The sequence below is a fragment of the Micropterus salmoides genome, unplaced genomic scaffold, assembly GCF_014851395.1.
Source record: "Micropterus salmoides isolate LMB-PRFRI ecotype aquatic unplaced genomic scaffold, ASM1485139v1 Ms_hic_scaffold_22, whole genome shotgun sequence".
In the NCBI taxonomy this organism is placed as follows: domain Eukaryota; kingdom Metazoa; phylum Chordata; class Actinopteri; order Centrarchiformes; family Centrarchidae; genus Micropterus; species Micropterus salmoides.
In genome coordinates, this window is record NW_024041373.1 from 15,942,455 (window position 1) to 15,956,630 (window position 14,176).

The window sequence follows — 14,176 nt, forward strand, 5'->3', positions numbered from 1 at the left end:
GATGGTGGCGGTAAAGAACCATTTGCTGTTTGACAACCACCGTAAAACAACGAGCTGCCAGGAAGAAGAACGGCGCGTGATCATCATGGCTGCTTATCAGCATCAGCCGCCCATGGTATGTTAGCGTGTATTTTGTTATTAAAAATATATTGGTAATTAATATATGAAGGCATGTAAGTTATGTTTAATAATCACGGTAAACAGGCAGCCGTTTGTGCCTTGGAAGTGTTCAACGTCACACAACAAACCTCCTAAAAAGTTAATTGTCGGTACGTAAGCTCCGCTAAAGTTAGCAAGCCGGTGTGACACCAAAATGTGTGACCTACCAGATTCTGTGACCCAAATGGGAAGTTAAGCGCCAGAGGCTTTGTTGACGATGTGAAGCGGTTGCAGATTGGTTGGGTTTAGGCACCAAAAGTACTTGGTTTGGTTTAGGCACCGAAAGTACTTAGTTATGGTTAGGAAAACATCGTCGTTTGGGTGTAGTCACAGAATGTGATAGGTCACAGATTTTGGTGTTACACCGGCGTGTGTCTTGCTGACGTAGTGCCGTCGTACGCTTATTTAGTCAAGTACTTAAGTACAATTTTGAGGTACTTGTACTATTGTTGAGTTTTTCCAGATAATGTTGCTTTAACGTTATACTTCTTCTCCACTAGCTACTTTTCAGAGGCAAATATTGTAGCGTTGCGTTTTATTTCACAGCTCTAACGTTATTACTTCACATATTAAGATTTCCAATACAAAACCCATAATCGGCTTGTAAAATATGATTCATTGTTATAACGTTAGATTAAACTACCCCAAAGTATATAAGGTAGTTAAAATTAGCTCCTCCACCACCAGCTGCAATATGCGGTCCATCAGGACCAAAACCTCTGGCCACAAGAACAGTTTCTTTCCGATGGCAGTGGGCTTCCTCAACAAGGCCCGGGTCCCCGTCAGTGACTCTCATGCCCCCCTCCCCAAACTCACACACACTCATACACCCTCCTGACCCCACACTTTACAACAACGCTCAACTGTGCTTTATGCTCATGTTGCCAACTTTTGCACATACTTGTCAGCATTGTATCTTTTAATATTTTTTGTATACTTTTTTCTGATCTCCTTTTTATATATTTATATTACTATTGATGTTATGTGTACTGTAGGCACCAATTCATACCATGGCAAATTCCTCATATGTGAAAATGTACCTGGCAATAAACCCGATTCTGATTCTGAATATTAAATCCTGCTTACGTGTTGCATCAATAATAATGATCCAAAAATATAATGCAAAACTGACAGAGCTCCAGTGCTAAATCTTTAATACATTTGGCTGAAAACAGTGCTCTTTTTTTCTGATTTAAAATTTTTGGAATGCAAGACTTGTACTTGTTTTTTTTATGTGTATGTGGCTACTTTATCTGACATCTTATCTGAAATCCACTACTGCTCTCGTGTATTGAATTGTCATTAACAATCCTGACAAATGTAACATTTGTCTACAAATACCACATAGCTATTCAGTATGTTCTGTATGTGCTTGTTCCTGTGACGAAGCTGGTTAGTAAAATAGTAAAACCCAGAGAGTTTTTAAATGGCAGCACCATTACATCAAATGGAGATTGTTAGCAGTACACAGTATAGTACAGTATACAGATATACAGTACTGTACTGCGTGTCAATCTATGTTGGCCTGTTACACACAATGACAATTTGGTATCTCTGGAAAATGTATTTTCTACAAGAATTTCAAGCTCAAGTGCGTAACGTGTTTTTAGTGCTTGCTTCTGCAGGGTAGAAGAGGTTCAGTAAAGGATGGGTTATGATATTTTTTATGATATTTGTGATTAGTCTAGTCTATATTAATAAAATATTTATATGCATATGTAATCCAGAGCTGAAACGATCATTCCATTAATCGATTAGTCATTTGACATAAAATTATTCTGTAACCATTTTGAACCACTTAATCCTGTCAATCATTTATCAAGCAAAAATGCCAAACATCTGGTTTCACATTTTCAGTTGTGAGAATTCGTAAACTAAATATCTTTGGGATTTTGACTGTTGGTAAAACAAAACAAGAAATTCTAAAATGCCGGCTTGGGCCTACACTGAGAATCTTATATTCTATTTTAATTATTTATTTGATTGATTAATTAAGAAAATAATCCCTAGATTAATGGCAATGAAGAAGAATATTCCTCCTGTCCATACTGGTCATTAAAAGATCCTTTTCTAGCGCTCAAAATAAACAAACCTGCACCCACCTTCAGTGTGCCGTTTCCCGCCCACTCTACACAAGTGTCTCTGATTTCTGGATAGCCTATGCTTTCAAGTATAACAAAGGAATGTGTTTTGTGTTATGTCTTTTGCACCAGGACAGCATCTCTAAATTACAATTCAAAGAGCAAAATCTCTTAATTTTTTCCTTTCCAGTAATCCCCATTTCTCCCCGGTGTCTTCTAGGGCCCGTTGCCCATCCAGCAGCACCATGCTCCTCCTGCTTTGTCTGGCTGCAAGATCCTCTCATCAGTGTAACTCTTGAGCTCCAGACATTCCTCAACATCTGTCTGCAACAAACGCACAACACACAGTATATTGTGATTTAGAAGAAGACACAATATCTGCAATTTAAACCCCTAGAGAGAATGGATGAAAACATGCGATTTTCCTTGATCATACGTACAATAATTTGCAATTCATAATTCGATTAACCCTGCATGAATTTACCTGCTATCACTCTCAAATTAATACACATTTTAATTCACTATACTTACAGTGTACAACAAATACATCCTAGTTGTTAATATTTTCTGTTTCTTATCTAGAATAAAAGATTATTTATTTGTGAGGCAATGACATTGTAAACCTTGTTCAAGAGTAATTTGTGTTACTAGAAGGTACACAGATATTAACTACTCGGGAGGGGAAATAAAGATTGTAGATGGGGGGTGTTGTCTAGACTCTCAAATGGGTTAATGTTTGGGGTAGTTGTCTTGTAAGAAAATAAATATTCCAAATGACTGTTTTACAGGCTGAAGCAGATCTTCCTCCAGGATCTCTCATGCATTTAGTTGAACCTCACCCACTTCGCAAACCCTTAGGGCCTGATAGTGCTGCAACCACTGGGCTTCATGGAGTGGATGGTGTGCTTCTGTTAATGTGCATTGTTTTGCTTACACCAAATATTGCATTTAGTATAATGAGCTATAAAGTTTGCAGTAGGTGTTGTGGTGGCCTGCCACACAGGTGCCCCCCTCTCTGTCTGACTCAAAATGTTTTGAGGAAGGCCTGCTCAAATACAATTTTCAGCATTGCAATTTGATCACCTCATGTCAAGGGTTATTTATTGCCCTGAGAATTTTGTTCTGTCATTCCCCTGACTCATGTAATGGTTTTAAATATTTCAGATAGGGTATTATTTAAGGTAAAATCACTTTAGTCACACCTTGATTACACACAGATGACCTCCATTCAGCTTAATTATGTGACTCCCAAAAAAGAATTGTCCACACATTGTTAAGGTATGTTAAGACAGTGGACACTTGTGAATTTTGTTTGTTTATATTTTTATAGTTATATTTTGATATTAAAGGATATTGTTTTTGTGTTGTTCTGGTTGGATTTACATCCACTGTGTCAGTGACATAAATCATGGAGGGAAGGTTTACCTTACAAATGTATTAATTAATGTTAAAATGGGGTCACACTTGTATTTTATGATTTATCATGTAGGCTATGATTATTTTTTATGTAGCCAGAGACAGCTTGCTGAAGACCGTAACGTTGCTGTATTTCTCTTAAATATTACGTGTTATTCCCATACTTTTTGTATATTTTATTTTTCTGTCAATTAACACGCAGTAGCCTGTTTTCCAGCAGCAGCACCAGCTTCACGGCAGCCTAGCAACGCGCAAGTTTGTGGTGTGAGTGGTGATTGTCAGTTCGGACGCTCATACTTTGATCAACAGACAAGAAACAGTTGTGCGTTTCTTGCTAGCATTATTTTAACCCGGTTTTGAACGCGAATTCAGACGCTCAGAACTGACAACCGGAGCTCTCCTAAACCACTTTGAAATAAGTTGTTGGGTTTAAGATGTTCATCTGGGTTTGTATTTTAGTTTGCGCTTCGGTCGGTCGCTTTGTAACCGTTGGAGGACCGATGCCAGGCCAGCCACAGGAAGCCCCAGTAAACTCCAACAGTGTTTGGACGGCAGCACTGTTTGCTGCATTCAATAGAAACAACACAGACCTGTTTGCTTACAAAATGCTGAACATAACATCAGCAAAAACTCAGGTAAACCTTAATTTCAGAGTTATAGTAATTAACGTAATATTACTTCATAATCGGATGTCCTATTCCTGTAGGTGGTCAGTGGAATAAATGACTATCTGGAGGTGCTGCTTGGACGTACAGTGCAAGACAAACGACACGACTGACAGTCAAACGTGGTTGCCACTGTAATCCCAAGGCAAGTCCAAGATTTTAGCTGGTGCCTAACACACTCAGAAAACAGGCATCCTATCCTAAAGCACCAAACAGCGATAATTTGTGCACCATACTCTTCTCTGCAGTGCATAAATTGCTGAATGTGGAAATTGTTAAAACTGACACCCTAATTTGACACTTATTTCAGGAACTGCAGTGCGACTTCATCGTTTTGGATGTCCCTTGGGAGAATTCACGTAAACTTACACAAAATAAGTGTCACCTGCATAATTGCCTGATAATGGTGGTGTTGCCAAGTAAACTGTTTTCACTGAGCAGCGTTTTTGTGCGTTTTCATTTAAAAAAAAAAAAATGGCGCCTAATAATTTCCACGCCCTGTATTTATGTTAATAACCCAGGGAGTTCATTGGATCCCAGATATGCCACTTGTTCTAACACTGAGGTTGAATAAGTTCATTGACCTGCACTCACGCTGCATTGTATAGGGAGAAAAATGGAATAATTATTCCAGTGAGTGACCAGGGCAGCTTTGCTGTGCCTCATCTCTCAGTGTGTGTCCTGGCAGCTGTAAGTTAAGGCTCTGGTTGCGTGTCAAGCCTGGTCAGACACATGGCTGCTAAACTGAGAGGAGGCTACACCTCTCCACACTAGAATCACGGTCTCCAGAAGGGCTCTGTATGGAGGATTACAGGCATTTTCAGATTACTGCTCAGCAAGACTGAACTGTCTGCTGCTCTGACCCCCTTTTTTTTTAACAGGGGGTAGACAGCTCACTGATAATGTGCAGATAAACACACACTGCAGAGGGGGAATTATATCAAATACTATGAGGATGTGTAAATGAGTGTGCGGTGTGTGGCTATTTGATCTAGTACCATTTTCGGGGCTTTTCCTCTCAATGACCCATGCAGCACTCCTTCAAGAGTGGTATATAAAACTAGGATTAGTGACTGATAAATGTGTCTTAAAATTGTTTTAAACAGAAAATACTCTTAAGTGGTGTTCAGGCAAAAGTCTCTGCGTATGTTTGGCTTTGATTACAGCAAACAGCCGCATGAATAAGCGGTTCACATACTCACACCCAGCCAATAATGTCTCTAATCGTGGATGTCTTAATCAAACTGAGTACAACATAAAGAATTGGCTGGCAATGTGGATTAGGGTAGCGGGGGTTAGGAATGTGGGGGAAGGGGGATACTCCTTAATATCGAAGCGCTGGTGCCAGGAGTATGCCCTGTCCATCTGCCATTCCACTCACCCACCCACCCACTGACACACAAACAGGTGCGTGCACGCAGATACACGTGTGTTTTCTGTGCTCGCGCTCACATACCCCACCCTGCACTCTGGCCCTACCCCTGTCCTCACTTAGCCTGGGCAGCAGATGGTGAGGGGTAAGGCTTGTAGCACCCCTCCCCACTCCAAGCCACCAGCCCGTCACCCCCTATTTTTTCCCCCCACGAACATCACCCCACCCCTCTTTGTGTTGTTGAAGAGCCTGAGTGTTGAAAGGCGAGCCCCAGCTTGTCTCCCCCCCCCCCCACAAATCCTTGGCTGGCTGCCATTGGCGGGACTCAGTCAGGTGTCCTAATGCTTCAGTTAGGGGAGGAAACGCTGGTTAATCTGCCCATCGCGTGCCACCGGCCATGGCCTGGCCTCTTTGTGTCTGGCACCCCTCTGATCAGTCCCTCCACCCCTTCATCTGTCTTTCCCCCTTCTCTTCCAACCCAGTTTCTCTACCCCAAGACAGTGTCATCCTTTCTTAAAGATTGTCTCCTCTTCCTCTTGGGATGTGTTTTTAATTACATTCTTTATTGGACAAATGCAGTAGTTTTGATATTTGTCCTAAATTATTGTTTAATGATCAAACAATTTTATTTTACTTTAGTTTTTAAACACTTTTTCATTTTGTGCTGACTCATCACAGGCCTACAGTATTCCTGTAAATGCACTTTACAGGAAAAAAATGTTATTGAATATTACACCATTCTTCTTTATAACTTATCAGCGTTACCCAGTCAGACTTTTTAGTGCAAATTTGTTCAGATGTGTAACTCCAACCGTTATTATATTTTTCTGCTCATATTACTCATGCTCACCGCCCTCTTTGTCAATCCCAAGTTTTAGGCATCATTGTGAAATAATTACTACAATTATTCTATCAAAGGCACTTCTAGAGGAATACTTGAAGTGATTAGTTAATACAAAATTGCTACCAATTAAATCGAGGTATTGACGCATCAATGTACTGTAAGAATTGACTGAAATCCACAGTTTGAAATGTTTTATCTCTTGTGTAGCTTTATCATCTTTTCTTATTTCTTTATATTTTGCACTCTGCCTTTCATGCATCATCTTGTAGACTTTCACCTATCTCATCATACAGAAGCAGCATCAGCTCGTACCCCTGGAAGGTACACTGCTCTGATTAGGATGAATGATGCGTGGATGTGACTTGGAGGGGGTTGATATGGTGTGGTTGCATAACCAGAGAGGGGTCATTACCATTTGACCCCTGCTGCCCTAATTTTTGATTGACCCTGGGTTTGGTCACCGCTTCCGAGCACAGGCAGGAGTATAAGGTCAGAGTTCAAAGTATCCTCAGCTGTGCTGTCATGGAGACAGCAGCGTTTGCTCTTCTGATGGTCAGTTTTAATCTAAGGACAGTGGTTCATTTAAAACCATAGAGTTTACCGTTATTTTGTCTCACCTTTTAGATATTTGGGATTTAATCATTTTTAAAGCTCCAAAACTACACTTGTTTTTTTTATGTGGCTACAGCTAAAATAAAGATATTAATCTTTGTGGACTGATTTCAGATTTGGTATTATTGAAAAACAGATGTACGTAAAGGTTGCTGTTGAGGAGACTGCTTGTTATATATTACTGATTCATTCTTTGTATTTTACCTGTTATTTTAGTATTTACATGCTGTCTTGTGGCTTCCACTGCATGTGTGCTATGTGCAGTAAAGAACTTCAGTGTTGTGACCAAAGCTTCGTAATACGCCATTGTGGTCAGTCGAAACACACCCGTGGTTTGTTTTTCCACTTCCTGTTTGTGACCGTTGTGAAGGGTTTCCTTGCAATCAGTGCTGCGGCGGGGGGGAGAAAAAAAAATCAATACTTTTCAATGTAACGTGTGGCCAGTGGAATAAGGGAATGATTTATGTAGGGATGGCTACTCCCTGAATCAGATGGGATTTGTGTTTGGTGGCCAGATGAGTGGAAGGGAGGAGGGGTGGTGGCACAACGACCCACAGTGAGAAGAACTATAAAAGGTTAAAAAAGTGTGCTTCACTGCTGTTGATCGTGGCACCACTCCTCTCCTCTTCCCGCCGTCCCTCTCTTCTCTTTTCATCTCACAAACACACCACGCTCTCTTACCGTCCCGCTTAATCTTAGCGCTGGAGTATTATGAGACTACAGACCGTCGGGACGCACACACAAACACACACCAGGAGTTTAGCAGGTTGTGGACCACCAGCCAGAAACAGCATATGTCCCTCTCCTCTCCAGATTAATGGGAGCATGTTAATATTACCTTACAGTCAGAGAGGAAGAGATAGGGGCAAGGGGTAGGGAGGGGTGGGAGATGAAAGGTAGAGGGAGAGTGTAAGAGCCTTGCAGACGGACTGAGATTCAGAGGGAGGCACGAGGCAAGAGAAATGAGAGCAAGTCTGCAAGGGAAGGAGGTTGAAAGCAAGTCTTGGAAAGAGACAGAAAGATGGAAGTGTGGAGGCGGGAAAGAGCGAGAGAAGCGAGGACATAACAACCATAGAAAAATGCGTGTGTGTGTGTGTTTGCTTTATTGCAGTGGCCCCACCTACCCCTCCATCCTGTTAAGGAGGCACAGTCCTGAGGAGGAGGGGTAGGATCCCCTCCCACAGCCACCGACACACACACACACACACACACACACACACACACACACATGCTCTCTCTCCAGCTCATACACACACTCCGCTCCGTCAGGAAGCAGTCGCGAAGAGCTCTGGATAGACCATGCGAGGTTCTGCAGGTGTCCCACCCTTCCCTCATCACATGGATGCTTCAGAAGGTACTACTTCAATTTGTTTCCTTTCTGCTATGTATCCCAATTCTTCTTCAGTTTTCTTTGGTTTGCTCTTTCTCCTTCTTTGCTCGAAGATTTCCTTTCTTCATTGTTCTGTGTAATCTGTAAGCCTGTGCTGCAAATGTGTATGTGTTTGTGTGAGATCGCATGTGCGTTTGTGTAAGACTGAATGCATGCTTGCATGGTTGTTTACAAGCTGTACTGTAGCCGCTGGTCTGACAACTTTAGTAGAGTGGATTGTGTTGGCTACATATGTTTCAGCTGGATTTTATTTTATTATCATGTAATGCATTTTTCAAAACCAATTTTATAGGGGTCATGGCTTTGGGTGCTTGTTGCATTATTTAGTTTGCATTTTATTATTCTTTTATTGCCGCTTAACTCTTAAGGGTAGAGGGAGAAAAAGCGCATTATGTATGCCCTGTGTACACCCTCAATATGCGTATTCACAATGTTTGGATAGAGGCTTTCAGTCAAATCAAGTACAGTAGAAATACATGGCAACATCTTTACAGCAAGAGCGTTGTTTATTTTTGGGTGTGACAGTGATGATGGTGAGTGTGAAAGAGTTGGAGATAAACAGAGTGAATTTTGGGAGTTTTTTAGGTGGTTAATGATTGTCACATTGCCCAGCATTTTTTTTTAACAGAAACAGTAATAAAAAAGAAGCTACTGGTCTGTTGAGTTGTGGCCACGCTGCATATTGTTCAGATTTTCATCAGAAAAAAAATTGATTTATGTCATAAAAACTTAATTAGTCAACGACCGAACACTGTTGTTTTATTAGAGAGAAATAAGATACATGGCAGCAAATGGCTAATATTCTCGTACTCTGTGTGTGTGTGTTTTGTGTATGTGTGTGTGTGTGTGTGTGTGTGTGTGTCAGAGAGAGAGAGTGAGAGCACATGTCTTGCATGTAACGTGCTGTATTGGCTAGTGCCCAATACACCCCTCTTTTACTCATACTAGAGATGGGCGTACAGTGTAAAGTAACAGTCCTCTAATATATTGATACAGATATTTACTATTGATATTTATTTCTATCTGCAACAGAATCTTAAGTTCTACATTTGTTATAATTCTACATTTCTTCCATTTTATGTGACTATGTGAGTTTAAGCATGATTTTACTGGGGTGACTAGGCTAAAATGCTTTCATGATTTTGGTATGGTTTAGTCTACCCTGAGAATTTATTATTATTTAATAAAGCATGTGTGTGTGTGTGTGTGTGTGTGTGTGTGTGTGTTTAGGACACAATAATAACTGTAATATGGTAAATGACCATATATTTTAACAATATTGAAGTTTTCAGGACAGCCCTTCTCTTATTGTATGTTAGCAGTATTCAGAATGTGTCCAGGTCATTACATCCCTGTTTGAAAATCAAAGTGGTGACCATTTGTTCAAATAGACCTGACACATCCATCCCGCAAATCTGTTCCTTACTCAATATCTCCCCCCTCATTCCTTTCTTCTGCTCATCTTTTAGGTTAAAGCAATGTTCTCTCCCCCTCTTTTTTAAGGCTTATATTGACCTGTTAATAGTATTATCCACAGAGCGTGTGGCAGGGCCAGGGTCACGTCCCTCTAGGATTTGGATGGTCAGCCCTCTGGCCACAGTTTGGTCAGAGTGCGGCCAATAGGACCTAAGTTGTGGTCATCCTTCAATCTATCTCCTTTCATGCAGAGGTCACACGTGTCAAAGGGTAATAAGTTTAACCCCTCGAGGGGTGAGAAGTCAGAGGTCACATAATAGGCTATAGGGAGAAGGTTTGCATCATCAATCAGTGGCACTGCTGGCTATATCTGTGCATATCGATGACATACTTGTTTCTGCCAATCTCATTTGCATGGCTTGCTAAGCATAAAGGGCAGCTGTTATAGTCTTATAAATGTGAACAGAAATAACATCTGTATTGTGAGTAGACTGAGTAGTTTCAGTTTTTAGTTCTGTTCAGCTTACACAGCTAACCCACCTCGTTATGCAAACATTTAAATAAGATCCTGATTGTTGTTAAATGCCATCCACTTTTATAAGTGACAACGGCGCTCAGTCGATTTCCCCCAAAAATGTCTGTAAAGGAGAAAATGTATTTTCTTTTCAGGAATCAGGTGTTCTGCTATCTTTTGTATTACTGCCTTAACTGTGTTAATCTGTGTAATATCTGTTTGTATACTGCAGTGAATGTGAACCACTGAAAACAAGGACTATAGCAATATTTTGATTTGTTTTTCTTGTTAGGTAAAAATAGTAGTTGTGTTATGTTGGCTTAAGTGAATGATCATAGGTTTATTGTAGGGGGTGTGGCCCTTAGTGCATTTCCACAGTTTTCTGCCAATGCATTGTCTCAGCCTCACGGGTGTCTCTAAATGCATGTAATTATTAAGCCTTTAAAGGCCACAATAATATTTCAATGATATTTGACATTTTCTTAAATTCTACTGCAGATGAGCAAGTGTATCCCTCCTTGCAAATCTGAAATGGTGCTGTGCTGATGTTTCAGCATCTCCCAGAGGTCTCCTCTCCCTGGCTGATGTTAGCGATGTGTCAGCATTAAGCTAGGCCTGCCTGCTAGGCTGCTGGGGCCGTGGTGGCGACCAGCCCAGCCTGGCCAAAAGCCAGACCAGACATGCCTTGGCACCAGACAACAGAGACGTGACAGGATCAAGGATTGGGGGAGAATATGCTCATACAGAATGCATATTGTTGTTCCATATTACCAACAAAGTACAATGATATGTATATTATGCACATTTTTGAAGGATTGTAAAGATTTAAGGTTTTTATTCTTTTTGATTCAACAGTGCACTGTGAAGGCTGAAAGACACAATGGGAAGGAGCAGGGGATGAAAGAAGACATGTGACAAAGATCCCAGGTCGGACTCCAAACCAGGATGTCGTAGTCACTTGGTATGTTCCTTTGCCACATGAGCTACCATGACGGGTCGCATGTGTATTACTTTAAGGGAGCCCCACATGCACATTATGCATTGTGGTGCAAATATGTTAGACTGAGCACACCATTGGATGTGTGCATGCCATTAAGTGTGTGAATAAGAGAGACGTACATGTTGCTCAGTCAGCTATTGCACAGACAGAGACCATCAATCACAAATGCATGGTGAGCCGCATTGCTCTTTTCCAGGTCCCTCAAGTCCTTTCTCTGAGCTGGAATTACACAGCACTTTACCTGCAACACTGCATCTTTCTGGACTTTGTCTTAACCCTGCGCCATAACTCAATCCACACATTTGTACGGTGCCATGTCTTTTAAAACTATGACGAGAGGTGAAATTTTATGGTGGGACTTATAAATCAGCCCCTATACACCATTTCTATCAGGTTTCATTTCTCTAGTTGCAGTGATATGTGCATAAGGTGAAGTCTATAATGTTCGTTGCTTCCACACTGTCTTAAAATAACAGTGGAATATACTAAATTAAAGGATGAGGAGGCCGCTTACTGTAAGCGGTATGAGTACAACATATGTTATTGAAGGCCCTTCACTCGCTGCAACTACTGTACGCCTTTATTAGCCTCACAACAATACATCTCCATGCTTGACGTCTTGTATCCCTGCATGTACCTGATGTCATTTGCTATGGATCTCTGTGTGTGCCTCACCCCTATATGAACTGCCTGTTTCTTTTGTCCTTATTTTTGGAACGAGATCATCCATAGGCACATACTCCCTATGCCTTGTATTTTCCCTTTTACAACACATATATATATATTTTTTAAACTTTTATTTTAAATTGTCTTACAAAATCCCCTCATCTGCTGTTTTGAATTATTTAAAAACTTAAACAACACATTTAATTAAACTAAGCAAAGGACACTATCAAATAACTATTGCTCTATGGTATGGGCAAAAGCCAGCTGTATTTGATAGACGAGTGTAAAGACCTTGGGTTTTGGATAAGACATGAGGTAGAGTATGCTGAGGACTCAGCATTTTGCAATACTGCAATACTTTTTAGGAAAGTACGTGTGATAAGCAGCAGGTGGAATGGTTATTGTTGTGATAAGAGCAGGTGATCGATCATATGGTCAAGGTCTTGTCTTTCAAACATAGTTTGATCAGCTGAAAGTTTCACTTCATATTTATCTGCTGAACTACAACAGTGGCTAACTTATTAATGTGGGAGAAAATACTTAAATTAGTTAAAAACTTTACTGCCTTCCCAAATTTATATATTCAGTATATTCTTTCTCTGTTAAAAATCTTTATTTTTATTTCTACTTCATCCACTTAAGTGTAAAAAGTAGTGGAATAAAGAAAAGTAATCTAATGTGCAACTGTATTATGCAGTGGGTAGAAGTGTTTATTAAGACACCTACAGATGGGTTCTTTTTCCCAGATGAATGTAGAAAGAAACCTGCCTTCTGATGGGTCTTACTGAAGTGATGCACAGCCTGCGTTGTCAAGAAATGCTCTTTATAAAGGTCACATATTACTGCTTGCTATGTTGTGATGTGACCAATAAAATAGTCAATAACTGACCCTGTGAAACATGTTGTGTCAAGGGTTTTATCCTCAGGATTGAAAATATGCCATTTAAAGAAATATAAAATAATCTTTCAGCCCCATTCATGCAACTGTGAAATTAAGAACTTGAAATTAAGCAATGACTTAACCAGGAAGCTATAACTGATTCGTTATTTAAAAACATAACAAAAAATAAGCAAATTTAAGATTAGTTATTCCTGAAATTCATTCTGCTTATGTTGGGGTCTGCAGGTTTGAATATACTTCCCTGTAGCCCGAGGTGAGCCATGTGCTAACATTGTGAACACCTTCATACATAGGCATACAATAGTTAACCCACACAATGGCACGGTGTAAGTTACCACACTATTAGAGCCGTGGTGTCTTTCCTTCAGCTCAGAGAGGAGCAGAGAAGACTCTTCATTAGAGAAACCCCCCTTTTTTAATGGTCCATTATGAAACATGACTCAAAATTTTAAAATTAATTTCCATACTGTGAAATCTCTAAGTGTTCAAGTTTAAAAGGCAAGTTGATTTTAATGGTAGCTGAATTTTAATATTACATTAGACTTTTTTTGTTGTGTATTTGTGCATATTATAACATAATCATCAAATTTAATAATTCAAGGAACTGTTTTATAAATGGGGCCCATGTGTAAGAGTGGAGAGGCGGTATTCTTTGTGGGAAATGCTTTGAGTTACTGTAAGCTTTGTAAGATTTAGTTGCTACTTTATAATTTGGTAATACTGTATTTAGGTAAGGAGAGAAGTTGACAAGATGGAGAGGCCTCATTCTGTGCCGGTGCCGTCTGTTAAAACAAGGTGATGAACGGGGACCTTGAAATGACCACAGGCCTGTAACAGAATGCTCCCTGGGAAAAGGCCAGTCCTCCAATGGGCCTAAATCGACTCCCCACTCATTTACATGAGACATAAATTCACATTTAAATGGCAGAAAATTGCTCGGGTGGCTGATACACTGGAGCATATGAAATTCTAATTGTAGTCGGCCGTGTGTGTGTGTGTGTGTGTGTGTGTGTGTGTGTGTGAGTGATACAAGTTTGAAGCGTGTGGAGGAATTATGTGTCCAATAACTGAGATGGGATGTAAATATGGTCAGGACAGTCAGTCGTCTGATGTGCTATCGGCCCATTTCATCTGAGACTG

General features: G+C 40.4%; 1 long non-coding RNA gene across 4 annotated transcripts; it reads left to right on the forward strand.

Moving 5' to 3' along the window:
* Positions 1-30: 30 nt before the first annotated feature.
* On the forward strand, positions 31-4,375 carry LOC119917608. 4 transcript variants are annotated; one of them, XR_005447312.1, is made up of 4 exons: positions 36-115; positions 2,461-3,140; positions 3,874-4,291; positions 4,363-4,375. It is a non-coding gene; the product is annotated as an uncharacterized LOC119917608 (long non-coding RNA). The 4 variants fall into 4 exon arrangements; XR_005447313.1 differs by having other exon boundaries at positions 74-115; positions 2,461-2,528; positions 3,029-4,291; XR_005447310.1 differs by having other exon boundaries at positions 31-115; positions 2,461-4,291.
* Positions 4,376-14,176: the final 9,801 nt, after the last annotated feature.